The following is a 12,239-nucleotide window of genomic DNA, read 5'->3' on the forward strand; positions in this document are numbered from 1 at the left end:
GGAACACAAGGGACCCAAAAAGCGAATACATAATGAACAACCATGTCCCAGAAATCTAACGTGGCAACCGACAGGCCCAGATCCATCAAAATCGGTACTCTGAATGTCAAGGGACTAAATTCCCCCACTAAAAGATCTTTAGTCTACAGAGAATTTAAACAGGCCAATCTCAACATAATTTTCCTACAAAAGACAATATACATACAAGGGGAAGAACGAAGGGTGATATACGCCAGATCTGGTCTCGAATATTGGGTCTCTAGCCCATTGAGGAAAGCTGGCGTAGTTATCCTTGTCAAGAAAGAACTCACACTTGAAGTTCTGAAAACCTGGTCCGACGTAGGAAGCAGAGCAATCATGGAAGTGGGTAGGTTACACAATACCATCATAACACTAGCCTCCATCTACGCACCCAACACTAGTCAGTCCCGCTTCCTGCAACACATGGTCCCCAAAATTATGCTGGAGGTGGAAGGAGAAGTGATCCTTGGGGGTGATTTTAACTCATGGGCTGACCCCACACTTGATAGACAAGCTGGCAACCCACTAGTGAATGAACTGCCCGATGCCGGTCGCACGGAAGTGATCAAAATGATGAACATATACAGGCTACAAGACGCATAGCGTCTTACACACCCTCATTAAACAGGGTTCACATTCTACTCAAGCCCACACGCCACATACATAAGGAATGATTACATATACCTCACCCCCGGCTTAACAGACGCAATGTCCACATCAACAATCGCCCCAATAACATGGTCAGACCATGACATGGTCATGGTTACCCTTAGCATGATAACGCTTCCTTACAGGAACACAAAATGGCGAAGCAGTGAATCGCTTTGGAAAGACCCTGTATTCCATGAACAGCTAACAAAGGAAATTGGTAAATACTTTTAAAGAAATAACACAGGGGAAGTGTCCAAAAACACGGTGTGGGAGGCGGGGAAAGCAACGTGGAGAGGCATTCTAATGAGGGAAGCAGCATCCAAAAAGAGAGAGAGAACCCTGATAGAAAATAAACTCAGAAACGAGATTGCACAATTAGACCTCTGTGCGCAATCCAACGACACAGAGCGGGGTAAGAGAACAGCGTAAGCATCTCAAAAAAGGGAAGACCTGCGCCAGCTGGAGCTAGGACAAGTGATTCATAGACTCCAATTCCTAAAACAAAAACATTATGACAAAGGGGAAAAATCTGACATGCTATTAGCGGCCAGATTGAGAGGGCAACGGGCAGACAGATGGGTGACATCCATTGAAAACATGAATAACTCCCAAGCAACAGACCCCACTAATGGCACTGTTGCCTTCTCCGACTTCTATGAAAAACTATACACCTCCAAAACTATACACGAAAAAGGGGAATTAGACAAATACTTGGAGGAGATGAACAAGCCGAAAATCAAGCAAGATATAGCTGACCAAATGAATCCCCCATTACCCCGAAAGAAATAGAAGATGCCATCAAAAGGCTTCCGACAGGGAAGGCCCCGGGAGATGACGGCTATACCGCTGGATTTAATAAAACCTTTATAGACCTCCTCCTCCCCTTTATGGTTGAACTATTTAACCATATCCTCCAGACTGGATCTGCTCCCACATCATTCTCCGACGCACTAATCACAGTAATTCCCAAGGAAGGCAAAGACCCTAAACAGTGCGCATTCTACCGCCCCATCTCTCTCCTCAACATTGATGCCAAAATATACACACGAGTAATCACAGCCAGACTCGAAACACATGTGCCCTCTATAATTCATCCCGACCAGGTTGGGTTCATCATTGGAAGACAAGGCGCCGACTCCACCCGTAAAACCCTCCACCTAATACATGAAGCCCAAACAATGCCAAATACTCCTTCACTACTATCAAACGACGCAGAGAAAACATTCGACAGAGTCAAATGGCGCTTCCTGGAGGCAATTCTGTACAAGATAGGTCTCGGCCTGACAATTTGGAGAGGAATTAAAGCAATATATACCTCACCTCGAGCGTCGGTGATGGTAAACTCACAAACTCCCGTTGGTTTTCCCTGGGGAAAGGCATGAGACAAGGATGCCCTCTCTCGGAAATATTTTTCACCTTGTCCTTAGAGCCCCTTACCCAGACACTTAGAGCTGACACACAAGTGGAGGGCCTGCACGTCCAAGGCAGGGAGTACAAACTGGCCCTATATGCCGAATACATCTTACTCCACATCCAAAATCCCATTACGTCTGTGCCCCGCGCTATACAACTCATTGAGAAATACGGAGCACTATCATGCTTCAAAATCAACTGAACCAAGTCCATCCTCTTCCCACTAAAGAAACCCACTGCAGACCAACTCTCGGTATTTTCCCAATTATGACCGACGATGGGAGGCCCAACCCTCCGTTACCTAGGGATTCATCTAACAAGAAATATTGCAGATCTATTTAGGCCTCTCGTTGTGGAGACTGTGTCGAGGATTTTTTGAAAAAATCCTCGACACAGTCTCCACAACGAGAGGCCTAATCACTTCCATGTACAGAGAACTGCTCGACAAAGGACCAAACCCAATCGCAAAACTCAAAAATAGATGGGAGAAAAACTTCCAAATCGAATTTGACCGATATACGTGGGACTCAATAACCAAAACACCATCACTAATATCGATCGCAGCACAATACAAGCTACACGCCATAAAACTACTGCATAGATGGCAATATGATCCTCACAAAATGTTCCAGGTCAATAGCCCAAAGTGCTGGCAGAGCTGTGGGCGAAACGCTAACTACTGGCACATGTGGTGGTACTTCCCCAAAGTGTGCATTTACTGGGAAGAGGTGTTAGGCTGGATCAAACAATTTGAAGGTATTGATCGGAAAGCAACACCTCTCCTGGTTCTGTTTGGGATAGAAGAAGATGAAGAAGAAGTAACTAGAAAGAAAGGAATAGCAGTCCCACTACTACTAGCGATGCGATCATGCATAGCTTCAAAATGGAAGTCCCCAACTCTCCCCACAAAAAAGGAATGGATTGGAGTAGCCACAAACATATACGATGGGAAAATTCACAGCCATCCTTCACGAAAGAGCTGCCCAACATGAAGAACTCTGGTGTGACTTTGCAGCCATACATGCCCCCCGATCCGGGAGGGAATCAATGCAACACCTGAAGAACACAACCCTAGCTAAACCTGATACCAGACCAGAATTTAAAAAAGACCATCCAGATAACCCTATGGGTTCACCCACAACATACAGTCATTGGGAATGCTCCAGCCAGTCTGGCCTGGACTTCCCAACAATACCACATATGGAACTTCCACTCAACAGCCAATTAGGGGAAGAGACAGAGTCAGGGCTTCCCAGGACTTTGGGAAAACATGGTAACAGGCAATAGAAAGCAAGAGGCCACAGGGGCAATTGTGTCTCCTATCTGGAATCAACTGATTCCAATGTCAGGGCTTAAGTATCCCAAAATGGAGGATACTCAGAGCACTTGTCAAATTCAGCATGGAGCTTCCACCAGCCCATACCCTGCTCTGTGGGCCATACACAGGTGCCCAAAAACATACACTAGGCATACAGGGTTGTACCCCCACCCATGGGTGCCGTAAGGGTATCCCAAGGGTCTGTACACCAACCCAAAAAGAGGAAGAGCTGCACTGCCAGGAGTCCCACATGGACTCCTCTGCAGAAAATAACACAAAACATACATGATAAAAGGACTACAGGACATGCATTTCCAGCATCACAGGGGCAACAAGGCCATTGTGAAGACATAGGAGGACATGTATAACTTGAAATTAGGCCAATCCTGTTTATCAAAGACAGGTGGAGTATCAAGAACACTGGATTCATTCAGTCGCACTCCAGGCAGCAAACACAGATCATGCTCACCATTATTTATCAATCTCCCACCTATGTCTGCTGACTGATGTTCTTCTGATAGCCTTGCTCCTGGCTGTTCCCATATATTGTTTGCAGAAGAATAGAGGGACCCAGTTTCATGTTTGTGCCTGTCGAGGGTAACGGGGAAAAGAATGAGGTGATTTTAGTAACATGTGTGTTGCCAGTAGACTTTACAACCTTTGGTGGGAGAGTTATACTCAATCCCTTGGTTGATGGAATCACTTCAATAGATCTTGGCCCAAGCCCACCAGCATTCTGTTGGGTTGAACTTCCTTCCTCAGGTGAGGGTGATAAGGGTAGGTTCACTGCTGCCAGTATATCAAAGTCAGAAATATGTTTGTAATTCAACACCCTCTGTATATTCTTTCCACTACACAGATCATACATCAACATAGTTTATAACACTAGCTGCAAGATCTCAGGTTCCAAAAATTCAATCAAAAGCATAGGATTTCATTTTCAGTATTATATGTCAATGATGCCTGTACACGCCACCATCTGGTTTATCCAAAGGACAGGATAGAGAAAGAAAATAAGTCTTACCCACAATCCGGGTATGCAGATGAGGCTCCCGGCAGCAATTTTCTGTGTTACAGACACTGCGTCTTCACATACCTTCACAATTAACAGTGGGGTGCTGAAAGCTACAACACTTACTGCTGTGGATTGCACTCTCTCCTGATGGCATGGTAGGTGCCCGTTAACAGGGTAGGTGGGCCAAGTCGCAAATGCCAAACACTCTTGCACTCTCCATGCACTCCACAGAGTTTGGAGTTTTTGAGTCCTTAGCCATACCTCCTACTGAACGCCTCTTTGGTAATGGAAACAGACCTTCCTTTCTGCACTGGGTGTGTAATGGAGCTTTTGAGCAGTATTGCTGCAAAATACCAAGCGATCTCATACTCTCCATGTGCTCTGCATAGTTAGGAGTTTTTGAGTCCTTATCCACACCTCTCACCACACAACTGGTGGACAATGGATAAACAGACTTTTCGTTTTGAAATTGGTCTGTAACAGAGTTTATGAGCAGTATTGCCTCCAAACACTCTCACACTGAGTTTGGAGTTTTTGAGTCCTTAGCCACACTTCTCACTGCACTCCTGGGGCCAGATTACAGTTCAAAGATTGCACAGTATTAGCACTAGGGCACAAAGTTCGCCCAATTTTTAAAAGCACTGGGACACATTAAAAAACCATTGCACCTCGTCAAGTGCAGTTTTGCATATTGAAAGCACCAGCATTAAAATTGTCCAGCATTTCGGTGCTGGAATGCCCCTGGGCAGGACAAAGACTGATATGTTTGGGATATTTCTCCTCTGTGAAAGATAGTGAGCTAACAAATCTGTGCAAGGCTCTCATAACCGGGACTAATGTCTGGCAGAGAGACTCCCAGGACCCCACTTTGTTTTTGCATATTTAAGTAACTTTGGGTCTCACCCTAAGTTACTAGGGGAATCCAGTCGTGGGCCCCTTGTTCACTATTCTTAGAGAGGCACAGCTCCACCAGACTGATATGTTTGGAATATTTCTCCTCTGTGAAAGATAGTGAGCTAAAGAATCTGGGCAATGCTCTTGTAACCGGGACTAATGTCCGGCAGAGAGACTCCCAGGAACCCCCTTGTTTTTTGCCTAGTACTAAAAAGATACATCTGTGATGCATTTTTGCATTAGGGAAAATGTTGTCCTAGTTCTAATACCATTCTGCATTAGCAATAGGGCAATTTTAGCCCTGGTGCTTTTAATATGCCAAACTGCACTTGTCGAGGTGCAATGGTTTTTTTAATGTGTCCCAGTTTTTTTTTTTTTTTTTTTAAATAGGGCAAACGTTTCCCTAGTGCGAATACCGTGCAAACTTTGCACTTGCACCAGTGAAAAGTTTCTGTAATCTGGTCCCTGGTGGGCAATGGAAACACACTTTCCTTTCTGCAATAGGGCTGTAACGAAGCTTCTGAGCGGTCTTGCTGCCAAACACAAAATACTGTCACACTCTGCAGGCCCTGCAGAGTTTGGTGTTTTTGAGTCCTTAGCCACAACTCTCGCTGGACACCTGGTGTGTAATGGAAAACAGACCTTCCTTTCTGCAATGGGTCTGTAACAGAGCTTCTGAGCAATATTGCTGCCAAACACTCTCACACTCTACGCGAGCTCTGCAGAGTTTGGAGTTTTTCAGTCCTTAGCCACACCTCTCACAGCACACCTGGTGGGCAATGGAAAACAGACCTACCTTTCTGCAATGGGTCTGTAACTGAGCCTCTGAGCAGTATTGCCACCAAATACCAATGACTCTCGTCCTCTCCGTACGCTCGGCAGAGTTTGGAGTTTTTGAGCCCTTAGCTACAGCTCTCGCTGTATCACATGGTGGGCAACAGAAAACAGACCTTCGTATTGCTGCAAAAGCACAAAACAGTCTCACACACTTTGCACCCTCCAAACTCCAGAATGTATGGAATTTGCCATCAGGGGTTGTGCATGATGTAAATTGCGTAATGCAGAGAGAGGACATGATACACAATTCGTTTTCCAAACAAAATATCCAGTGTGTGTTTCCACACCAATTCTAAGCGCAACAAATCCAAAGTGTTCGTTTTCAAACAGCCACCTGCCTCTAACCTCCAAACATCATAAATAGTTAGAGCCCAAAAGAATTGCAGTTTGGGTAAAAACAACAGTAATGCAGCGGGAACTCTGTTATCCCTGCATTACCACCACATTACGACACCACTGTACTAAACATTTGGTTTTAAGGTGGCACACCTTTCACCTTACCACCAAAAATCATCAAAAGTAGCACAGTGGAATTATCACCAGTGGAATTACTGCCAGTGGTAATTCTGCCAAAATCTCCATGGAGTCCTAGCATTAACACCACCCTACCGTAGAACCAAGTGGCACTAACAGTAATCGAGTTTGGCGGTAATTTGGCAGATTTACTTTTGAATTACTACCAATGAGGCCCAATGTCTACCGTTATTCCTGTAGGTGGATTAATGCACCCAAAATGATCAGGTGTGACACCTAATGGGCCTGGCTGGAGAGGGATTGGATGAGGACTGGAACAGCATAGACAGAAATGAAAAGTAGGTGCAGGTGTCCATTGCAGATTATGACTCTCAATTAGCCTTGTGGAGGTGGTATGCAACTGGGTCAGTGACAGGTTTTCCTTTACTATCTTGTCGGGGTGATCTCCCGGGGGCTGACAGAGCTGTCCACGGACCTCTGGGACTGGGGAGGCCCCAACTCCTCCCGCGTCCCAAAAGGAGTATGAGGCACACACAAGAGCAAAGTAATTACTGCTGTTTATTATAATAACGGCAGGGATCGTTCTCCGTCCGTATGCATCCGGGGAGACGCTCTCGCTTTAGTGGGGCTCGCAGGCCCTTTTTACAGCAGTATGATGCGCTACCTGCATCACCTGGGAAGAATCGTCACAAAACCTAATGCCACTTCGGGTTGGTCCCCCGAGTGGTAGGGTTAGTATAGGTGCCTATGGAAGGAAATGTTAGTGGATAAGGACGGGTCAGGTGGTACACTTGGGCTGTCCCTAACAGTCGGTACACCAAAATTGTTACAAGGGGACACTTGGTGATTGGCTAAGGGTAATGGCGTCAGTGATGAGCCCCTTGTGTTCTAATTGGTTCTCCCGCGAGCCCCCAAGCCTGGGACCATCGCCGTTGCCAGCTCGCGGTGTACCTGGCGTTGGCAACAATGTGCAACTATGTGTTTGTGGCAGACAATGGACAGGTCTTGCTAGTGGCTGATGATCACGCCTTTTCCATCAGTGTAGGTGTCCAACTTGTCGCTTCGTTGTTGCAGACTGTGTCCCAGACGTGGGACCCTGGTGACTTTCTGTCTCGTGAGCTTGGCACCTTGTCATTATGAGCATTAGATTTGTATTTCGCCTCTGAGTAGCATTTGGCATTGGCAGGTGTAACCTTGGCTGGGAGCACGGCATGTGGGTTGCAACATTGCGGCCTTGGTTGTGGACTCTCGCTGGAACTCGTTCTGCATGGTCAGCGCTTTGCTTTTCGTCTTGGGCGGATTTTCGTCTACAAGGCTCCTGCCTGGGTACTCTTGCATGTGGCCTACTTGGGCCTAGTTTCTGGGTGGCGGCACATTACCCATAATGTGGGGGTCACGGGGCGACAGAATGTCACAAGCAGCATTAGATACACATGGTGGCGTCTTCATAGGGATAGGTAGCGGGAAAGCATCAGCAAGCATATACACGAGCTCTTCAGGCATCTTGCGTTTCTGCGGTGCTGTAGAAGGCCTATGTGAAAAATAACAACGATGCATGTCCGTGGGTATGTCAGTCCGCTATGTCATAGCACTGAGTATGTTCTTCGTGTGGGTTGGTGTATGAGCGACCAGTGTGCATGGTGGCACGAGTGTTCTTGTCTGTTGGCTATGTCGTCATGGCATCTCTAACGATGATGATTTTCGTGGTTGGTGTCTAATCGAGCTGGTCCATGGTGCAGGCGTCGGCTTGACCAGGGCGTACTAGTAGGTATGCTCCTCGCACGTGTATGCCTTTGAAACAGGATACTTTGTCATCTGGTAAGGAAGAGGTTTGGTCGAACTCCTCTCGCGGGGGGGTGCTTAGGCCGTGATCCCCTAGGCCATGGTCTGGATGATACTGGAGGGAGGGTATTTTCCCATTCTCCCCTTCAATCTGCTTTTAGATAAGAGCAGCATCCAGGCGCACCTGCTCCTGGGCAGCGTCTGCTACAGCACGTTAGTATGGTCAATCGTATCCTGTCTACAGGCTGCTTCTCCTTATACATGTTTAGCTTTTGTCTCATGCAGGTGACGCATCATAGAACATGGAATTTGGATGATCTTAGAATCCCAGTTTTTCCGTTCATGTGTTCCCAATAACACACCTATGTTCGATGGTCCCCAAAAGGATGGACATCTGTGCTGAGTCAACCTCGTAATCCCAGAAAGATGACTAGAAGATTAAACTCGTTTAATTTGAGTGAACCCTGCTCACTTATAGACTTTTGGCCACCGAGTAGGACATCCATTCATGATCATGCCACTAACTTCCCCTCAGGCACTTGCTGGAATGACAATTATTTGCAAACTTCAATGATTAAATAATCCATCAGCCATTCTAATAGGGCACATTATACACACATGATATACTCCTCAGCCTGCCACCCCAAATACACTGCCTATATTTGGAACAAAATTGAAACTCCATATGTTATCTAGAGGACATAATATTAATTACGAGACATTTCAAGCAATGGCCATGGAACCAAAAAGAGTTTATTATAAAACCTCCCTTGTGTCAGAGTGAATTGTATTGATTTGATTTGATTTGTCAATTTGTAATGCGCCGGAGCCTGCAGGCATCAGTTCGCAGAGAAGTAAAGAGTAAAAGAAAGAGGAGACAGGGGACAAAAGGGAGTCAAAAAGAGGGGTGGATTTACTCAGAAATAATAGTTTTCAATCCTTTTCCTAAATTTCAGTAGATTGTTTTCATCACGTAAGATTTCAGGAAGTTTGTTCCATAGGGTTGCAGATTGAACAGCAAAAGATCTTCCCATGCCTCTAGCACACTTACTCCTGGGGACAGATGCACAGACCCTATCACTCGATCTAGTAAGTCTAGCTGAGCGGTGAACATTGACACAATCTTTTAGGTATTTAGGTAGCCAGGGGCTTGGCCATACATTAATTTATGCACAATTGTCAGGGCCTTAAAATGAATCCGAGCTTTGACAGGAAGCCAGTGCAGGCTCTTTCTGTGGGAAGAGATAGGTTTGTGTCTGGGTATGTTTTTGACTATGCATACTGCATCGTTTTGTAAGAATTGAGTTAACTAAGGCTGTATTTTCTAGCCCCTAACATCAAGGCATTACAAAAAGAATGAATCCATGTCAAAAAAGAATGAATCCAGGCTGTGGCCTTGGCCGAGTAGCCACCTGCTTTCATCAGTCTGCATAACAATTTTTTATGGTCGACAAGGTCGAAAGCTGCTGAAAGATCTAACAACAGCAGCCCCGCCTTGCCATTATCCATGATTTGAAGTATTTAGGTCTTCAAATTTAACAAAGCACTCAAGTGCCATGACAAGCTCTATAGCCTGATTGTCTCAAGTGTAAGGCACCAGATGTTTCCAAAAATTCCTGAAATTGGGATGTAGCCACCTTATCCCAATTTTTTATTTAGAAAGGAGCATTGTAAATAGGTCTGAAGTTAGCGTGAACATTTTGGTCCACACCTATTTTTTTAGTAAGGGTGTCACAGAGACTTTCTTGAAGGCCATGGGAACACAACATTCCCCAAGACCTGTCTCAAAGAGGCGCACGAGAAAGGGGAGAAATAGTACTTTATTGTTAAGAATGATTTTAGAAGGGAGAACTTCTCCCACACATGTGGTTGAACTCATTTTTATCATAATGTTGGCTAAGGCTTCTTCCAAAATACTTTTGAAGCCAAAGGCTGACTTGGCACATTGATGTAGCTCCTCAGCAGTAAGATCCAGAGCTGTATGCTTAATTCTTGCTAACTTGGCACTGATCTGAGTTTGTGCTGTGGCTATTTTTAACACGAAAGTCTTCTGAATAGCTTTACAATCTAAGTTAGTAGTAATCATTTGATGTAACATTGCCTTAGGATTTTCAAGTTCCCTATGGATATGAAGAATTGTTTTCTGTGTGAGCAATTTGTCCATCAAAAAGAGTTTCTTTAGCATGAACAATCTCTGTTCGGTACACTTTTTGAAGTGATTTTCATTTATCCCTATTGACCGAAGATTGATCCTTCAGCCAAACTCTTTCTGCGTTGCTCTTTTGTTTTTTGCAATCTAACAGGGCAGCAGGAAACCATTTCTGGTCATTAGTTTTCTCTCTGATGGATTTAGAGGTGAGCAACACTATTTAACAGCTCAGAGAAATTCCTGTCAAATTCAGAGACCAAATGGTCGGGAGAGTCGTAAACCTAAGTAGATGCCATAAGTGAAAGAAGACAGATTTCCAAATCTTCCTGATGGATCCTGTTATAATTTCTACTGGAAACAATGCAAAGAGGATTTATTTCCCGGTCTACAGGACAGGGCAGTGTAAAATGAAAGATGACAAAATAGTGGTCAGCCCAGATGCAAGTTTGAGTAGCTACATGACCCAGTGGCAAGTTTTTACTAGTAACCCAGTATAATGTGTTCACTAAATTGTGTTGTCGTGTCACTGCCACTCCCAATTTCAAATTGGTTAAATGTAAACAGTTGAGCACGCTGAGCGGCTTCAGGACCTAGGGGGTTACCAAACCAACTATAAAAATCCCCCAATACTATAGTAGATGTGTTGGGTTTATGTAAGGGGGATAGTATATCAGCCAAATCGTCGTAAAACATGGGAGTATCTTTAGTTGGCCTATATATCAAGATGATGTTCAGACAATTGTTTGGTGTTGGTGTGGTTTTAAGGAAAAGAATTTCACATCCTCTACAGACTATAGGAGTCTGAAGGAATGTAAGGTGGCTACGAGCAATAATAGCAAATCGCCCTCCCCTGCTACCCTCTCTTTTCTGTCCAAAAAAGAGTAGCCATGTGGTGTAGCCAGATCTATGTTGGGTGAACTTGAATCTAACAGCCAAGTTTCTGTAATTCCCATAATATTGATTCTTTGATCTGATATATAGTCTGTAACATTATGGGCATGCTTGTCAAGTGATCTAGTGTTAAGAAGGGACATTTTTATGCATGGTGGATTATTTCCAGTGACAGAGCCTTCTCGTGCAAAATCCATCCTGTGAGTCACTGAAATTCTCTTCTAGTTTTACAAATCTGCATTGCTAGTTGCTGAAGTTACCCACAAACAGGAATCATGTAGCAACCTGATTGATTCTTTTCAACCAAAACTGATAAACTACATCTCAGTATCAGTCAAACATTCCAATATGACTGCACTTACCTAAACTTCAGTAGAGGTTCAACAAACACACCCAATACAGTGTCTTTTGGGCAATTAAGTGTGAATAAGTTGTTGCCTGTGTGGCACAATGTAAAATCTCACTATTGCCTCTTTACCATAGATCCATGTGTTCCTTAAAACCACCATATTTAACTTTCCTCAGTAGCTGTGCCAACAAATCATTGATATTCTCACCAGTCTTTAACGTAAAGTACCCGAAAACATGCAGTTACAAGTCCAGTCTTTTTTTGAGTCAAATCATATTCCTGACAAGCACAGGCCATATTCCATACTTCTCGTCATATGTAAATGGTCCTGTTTGTAGGTGACATAACTCATTATGGATGGCGGCTGGATCAGGGACCTCATACTAAGCAGTCTGTGGTGGCTTTTGACACCATCAACAATTCCCAACATTGCCTTTTTTCCACC

The 12,239-nt window shown here is 44.6% G+C and overlaps 1 protein-coding gene across 2 annotated transcripts in view; it reads left to right on the top strand.

The window, feature by feature from the left end:
- The window catches only part of PPP1R1A (protein phosphatase 1 regulatory inhibitor subunit 1A), a 542,291-nt gene that overhangs the window by 403,070 nt on the left and 126,982 nt on the right, over nt 1-12,239 (top strand). The gene's annotated exons all lie outside the window — the stretch shown is intronic.

The sequence above is a fragment of the Ambystoma mexicanum genome, chromosome 3q, assembly GCF_040938575.1.
Source record: "Ambystoma mexicanum isolate Mex_15411 chromosome 3q, UKY_AmexF1_1, whole genome shotgun sequence".
NCBI classification, from domain to species: Eukaryota; Metazoa; Chordata; class Amphibia; order Caudata; family Ambystomatidae; genus Ambystoma; species Ambystoma mexicanum.